The sequence below is a fragment of the Rhinolophus sinicus genome, chromosome 15 (assembly GCF_057876585.1).
Source record: "Rhinolophus sinicus isolate RSI-liver-muscle chromosome 15, RSI-T2T, whole genome shotgun sequence".
In the NCBI taxonomy this organism is placed as follows: Eukaryota; Metazoa; Chordata; class Mammalia; order Chiroptera; family Rhinolophidae; genus Rhinolophus; species Rhinolophus sinicus.
The window spans coordinates 134,228,820-134,235,042 of NC_142515.1; positions in this window are offsets into that span (position 1 = coordinate 134,228,820).

Here is a 6,223-nt window from a genome sequence, read left to right on the forward strand (position 1 = left end):
GCAGCACTGTCCCATGCCATGGGCTAAATGGACACAATAAAGCTTTTTGCAGCAAAAGGGAAAAAAATAACCTTTCATCATTACTGTACATGTACTGCAGAGTAGAAAATAAATTAAGCAAAAGTGATTAAATGAAAATATGCACACCACTCAGATCACCACTCTTAACAGCTTGCCATATATAGCTCCTGGAAAATGTATATAAAATGTATACTAAAATAAATAAGTATAATAAATATTCATAACAAATATATAGATTTAATATATAAATATAACCAAATTAGTTTAGATGTAATATTTAATCGAAGTCAAGATTTTTCTAAACCTTATCTGATCATGTCTTACGTCTTTGAGAGTTAAACTGACATTTACAATCCCGAAAACCAAGGCACAGCCCGATCCCCAGAGGGAAGGAGTCAAGAATAGATTGCAAGCGCAATTCTTTTTTCTCTGTCACCTGTTCAATGTGCGGATATTCTTCATAATTATCACTGGATGGTTGGAGAAGCCAACCTTCAAAAATGTCAGCGAGAATACTGGAGCTGCTTGGGCAGAAATGTTCTCATATTCCCATAAAAGGAGGTCTGTTGATGAGAAGCAGGAGTTGCTGTCAGAGAGGCTAGGAGGCCTCCTAGAGCCTTACTGTCCATAGAGCACCAGGAACCTGTTACAGCCTGAGAGGGCCTCTTGGTGATGGGCAGAGACATGGAGGATACCCCATGGCTAGACGTCAGTGCGAATGGGGCTCACCAGGCTGCAGGACCCACCCTGCACCTTGATGTCAACTCAGGAAGCCGTCCTGGAAAGATTCTGAAAGACATTTTCAGCCTAGGAATTCTCTTATGGGTAGACTGGATCTGAGGTGAAGATTGTTCTTTGGGGATCCATGGGAAGCAGAGGGTGTGGGTGCATCCTGTGCAGACCAGAGTACTCAGCAGTAGAAAGGCATGTCAGGACCCCTGAGCCAGCTCTGCCTGCCCACTACCAGGCAGACCCCACACCCAGCAGGAACCCTGAGAACTGGACAGGTATGTATGAAACCCAGAGACCCGTGAGTGTGAGCTCACTGCTTTGTGTCCGACATTCGGATCCCTGTTCTTGATCCCTCCCCTGGAAAATTATTCAACAGTAATCAAACGCTCACATGGAAAGGTACAGATCAGTAATTTTTCGAAAAAGTGTATTACTGTAAATTTTATATGACTGCCATAAAATAATGTATAAAAACAGGAGGGTTATAAAAGGAGCCATTGGAAACTGAAGCTGTCTGACAACACAAACTACTAAGCAGTCAGGCAGAATTTGTTAGTTTTTAGAAAATAAACTTTTAACTTTGGAATAGTTTTGTATTTATGGGAAAGTTGCAAAGATCGTACAATTCCTGTGTATCTGGCATGCAGTTTCCCTACATCTTATGTTTACATTTGTACTCAGTACATTTGTCAAACTAATGACCGGATACTGCCCCATTTTTATGAAACGTCCATGTTTTAAGCACAATTCCTTCGTTTTCCCTGAGGTCCTTTTCCTGTTCCAGAATCCTTTCTATGACACCACGTTACATTTAATCACGTCTCCTTAGCCTCCACTGGACTGAGACAGTTTCCCAGACTCACCTGGTTTTTGATGACCCTGACGGTTTTGAGGAGGACCAGTTAGCCATTTTGTAGAATGAGCCTCAATTTCGGTTTGTGAGATGTGTTTCCCATGACTAGCTGGAGTTCAGGTTTCTTGAGAGGAAGACCACAGATGTAGAGTAAGCGGGCCATCCCCTATCCGGGCCTGCCGGCCACCTTGCTCAGTGCTGCCGATGTGCAGCTTGTCACGTGGCTGAAACAGTGTTTATCAAGCTTGTGCACCGCAAGGTCGTCCCCTACCCCCACCCACGCAGCACTCTGGAAAGCCAAAGCCACACGCAGACGTGGGAGTCATGCTCCACCCTTCTGAGGGGCCCTCTCTACACAGCTATCTGCAATTCTCTGCCCAGGAGCTTTGTCTGTTCTCCCCCACTAATTTATTTCTGGAACCATCTATTTGTATCACGATGAACTCCAGCAGATGCTGTCCCACAGCGAGTTTTGTGTTTGCATTCTGAGCACATGTGCCAACTCTGCCCAGAGAAACCCGTCCAGTGTCTAAGCGACCCCTGAAGGTGCGGCGGCCTTGACCCCAGGGCTGGAATGGGAAGGGCGGTGGTCGCTGGGGACAGAGGAGCCGCGCAGTGGGCAGCGGAAACACGGATCCGAAGTCTGGGGTACCTGGGGACTCGCTGGGACACTCCTGCCAGTCGCCGGTGATGTGCGTGGCTGCTCGTGAACAGCGAGTGTTGGCAGCAGGTTTGCTCTGATTTTGCAGAGGAAGCAGTGGCAGGTGGCACCTGGAAATGGCATCAGTAAAGCGCCTGTAGCTTAAAACAAGTATTAAAGCATAGATCTTTTTGTGCCGAAATCTTTGCATCGCAAAAATAACGTCTGCTTTGTTAGGCGGAGGCTTCTGCAGGTCCGTTAGCGGGAAAAGTTGTGTGTCAGCGACACGGGTGTCAGCGACACGGCAAGGGAAGGGTAGCACAGAGGTCTGTCTGCATTACAGACGGGGGCAGCTGGGACCATCCTGTCGCCAAGCATGGAGCTCTTTAGAAATGGTTGTTACAACTTGACAAACGGAGAAATGCCGGAGGACAGGTATAGTTAGTTGATATCAGCTCAAAATGAACATCTTATAAAAATATCTGAAAGCAAAACTGACAGTGAAGGAAAATGTGGGAGAACCAGTTTTGAAATGTGCTGGGAGGTGGCACTAAAGATTCTCTGTGGCTTATCATTCAACATTCATATCCGTAAACACCTGAGTTGAGAAACTTTCACTTTTAGGTGGAGAGGAAATATGAAAGCCAAACCTGGCATGGAACAATGTAATTGAATACTTGCCAAAGTAAAGATTAGTTAAGATCATAGTCTGTTTTAGCATGTCCTTGCAGACTAAAAGGGTGTTTATGAAAATATTGATAATCTTCTGTTGAAAACTACATGTCAATCACCTTTACTGGCTAATCCCAACTACCTGTATGCACAGTGTCCCCATGGGAACTGGCACATACCAGCTTTTTCACGTGACAGCGCTAGTGTACGGTTGTATTTATTTGGGGGAAATATTTTTAGTGCATATTGAAACATAACATTACATAACATAAACCAACAGATTAGTCTGAAATTTCACTTTGGAGTAAAAGCCAGACACCGTCGGGGACTCTGTAAACATGACAGAATACTCTTGGCCTATACAATGGAGTAAACCAAAGAGTATTTTCAGAACTGAGCTCATTTTGTAAATTGTTCTAATCCAGAGCAGAATTGTGCAGCACTGGCGAGTGTGTTCCCACGCCTAGTTCTCCAGGACAAAGGAGTAACAGAGGCGCCGGTGTGGAGTTTCCGTGTTTGCTGACAGTGTGCTCCTCACCAGGGCAGCTCACATAGCACATTTCGTCTGCATTCAGCTGTTCAGGTCCTTCATACCTTGCTTTTATGATCATTTTGATTCATGAAGCACTAAGAGTTGAAATTAATAAGAGATTCACAAGGATTTCTATCGTGAGGCACTGGGGTCACAGCGTTATAATAGAATTTCCTGGTATTAGTCTTTCTTTTGGCAACAATAAAACAATCAGACCCTAATGGCTCTCACTGTATGAGCTTCCCACTGATTTACATTTCATAATGGCTGGCGCTTACTGAAAGCCCAGTGTGTAAGGTGCTACCAGAAGACGTGCATTTACATACTCAGTCCTAATGATCACCCCATCTTACAGGTGTGGGTCCTGGAGTTTAGAGGTGTGGGTGTGACTCAGATTGTGCAGGCAGGAAATGTGTCATAAGAGATTGTTTTATCTGCACATCTGTTTGTACACTGTTCTAATATTTTCCTGTGACCACAGGTAGAAATTATGCCCAAACAATGCTGTGGTTTCAGTGCGTGACGGGCTTGGGGTCATTGTTCTGCTTGACCTTACCCACTCCTAAGATTCCAGGGATAAAAACGGCAGTTAAAATTACTCTTAGGGGCCCTGACTATTCTGGGCCAAAGCTGGGCAAAGCTCTTCCCTGCAGAATTACATCATGCTGCCTGAAAGTGTGACGGGGGCCCATTCCCCAATACATAAATCAGGAGCAGTAGTGTGTTGGGGGTAGAGGGTGAGATTTCTTTATACATGAGTTCTGCACTTCCATTTGGATTCTCATTTTAAACATGTTCCAAAAATTTGACGATTCCAAATGCTTTGGGACTTGTGTAAGGTGGCAGAGTGCAGACTTACCTGCCTCTAGGTGTGAACCTGGCCAGCTGCGGAGAAACGCCCCAATGGCGGTTTGTCCCGCTGTCTGTGATGGTCTATCGGACTTGTTTGTTCACGAAGGGCCTTGTAAAACATACGAAGGAGTAAGGACTTTATCACAATGGAACCAGGAAGCCTCTGGAAAAAATTTGGCCAGGAAGGTCAGAGTCATGTTTAGAGACATTATTTTGAGCATGAAGTGGAAAAATGAAGGCCGAGAAACCATTAGGGTTCTGAGCTAACACCTGGGTGAGACGACTGCTGCAGCGGACTATGAAACTTAGGGAACTAGGAGTGCAGAGGGTGGAGAGAGGAGACACATTTTTAGGAAATATGCTGGACAGGACCTGGTGATTGGTTATGTGTGGGTATTGCAGGAGAGGACTGTCATTTGCTGAGACGGGAAACACAGAAGGAAGAGAGAAGGGTGCTGAGCCCTTTCCTTGGCCACACTGAATTGAAGGTACTAGGGATAAACAAGTCCAACTGTCCGCCAAGCAGGTGAAGGGCGGCCCTCGTATTCTGTCTGAGGCTCTGACAGGGCGGTGCAGACTGCAGAGTGGTTAGGAGGAAAGGTAACTGAAGCCACGGGGGTGCTCACACCAGCCAGCACTGCTGTGCAGAGCGATGAGACAACAGGCTTTTGGAAGGAACGCCAAGGAACCCCAACAGTTACAGGCTGGGTAGAGAAATGGGAGTTACAAAGTAGCCCAAGTCCAGCAATAACCCTGAAGCCACATTTGTGCCCTAGCCAATGTTCTGCTTGGCCACCTCGGTTACCAGAAGTACTAACAGGTATCAAAGGCTGACTTTCCCCTCTTTCACCTTGTAAAGCCATGAACTGGCAATGCAAACATTTTAAATAGCTGAAATCAAGCAACATTTGTAAAATAACTTCAAGTATAACTCATAAGCCAAACAAACAGCCCGCGATCGCTTTGACTATGCTGAGCTTTCACTTTACAGTGTCCCTAACTCACGCTGGAATTCGCCCTCTGTCAGTTCTGCCACTGGATCTCCTCCTCATCTAGATAAACAGACTGGTGGCCCAGTGACAGCGCAGAGGATTTTCTCGGATCAAAACACGTGATTAAGTAGAGATGTTGGTCAGAAAACAACCATGTCCGTGATGTCCACATGGAAAAGACGCACGTACAGGAGGGTGGAAGGGACTTGCCTCGGTGTCTTCCGTTCACATCTGTAGGAGCAGCAGTGGGGCTGTGGTCTCCAGGGCTAGCAGGTGGCGTGGTGATACACATCCAACAACTGGCTTGCCAGGGAAAAGGAGCCCTTGTTTGTTGTCTGCCCACTTGTACGGTGTAGATACTCCACCCAGACAATTTCCAGCTACCGAACTGACGTCGCTGGAGGCACAGGAGGGACAGCCTGCGCATGCGCACAGCGGACTGAGAATGCTGGCTGGCGGCCAGGCACGGGAAACCCTGCGGATGTGACAGCTTAAGATCTGAGAGGACTGCATTCTACAAAATGCTGGTTTCACTGTAAGGAAAATTGATTTATTCATCTAGTCAGTTTATTCATTTTGCATGACCTTTTTCCTTTCAATTAGGGCTGGAGGTATGAGTGATGTATACATTAAGTCTAATAACAGTGTTGTAACTTTTACGTTTTTATTCATAAGCAATAAGTTTCTAAAGTTGGCTTGTATCTATGATTGAAATGATTGAGAATCATTTTCAATGTAATTCCTTATAATATAAACCCAAAAAATTACCAGTTTCTTTTCATTTCAGGATATCAGTATAATCTGCATTCTAATATATTTCATGAAAGAAAATATTTCCATCAAATAAGCAAAGTTATTTTTCCTATCAAAGCACACAATGTGATGGTATACTGCTCTAACCAATAATATATAAAGAAACAGCAAATATC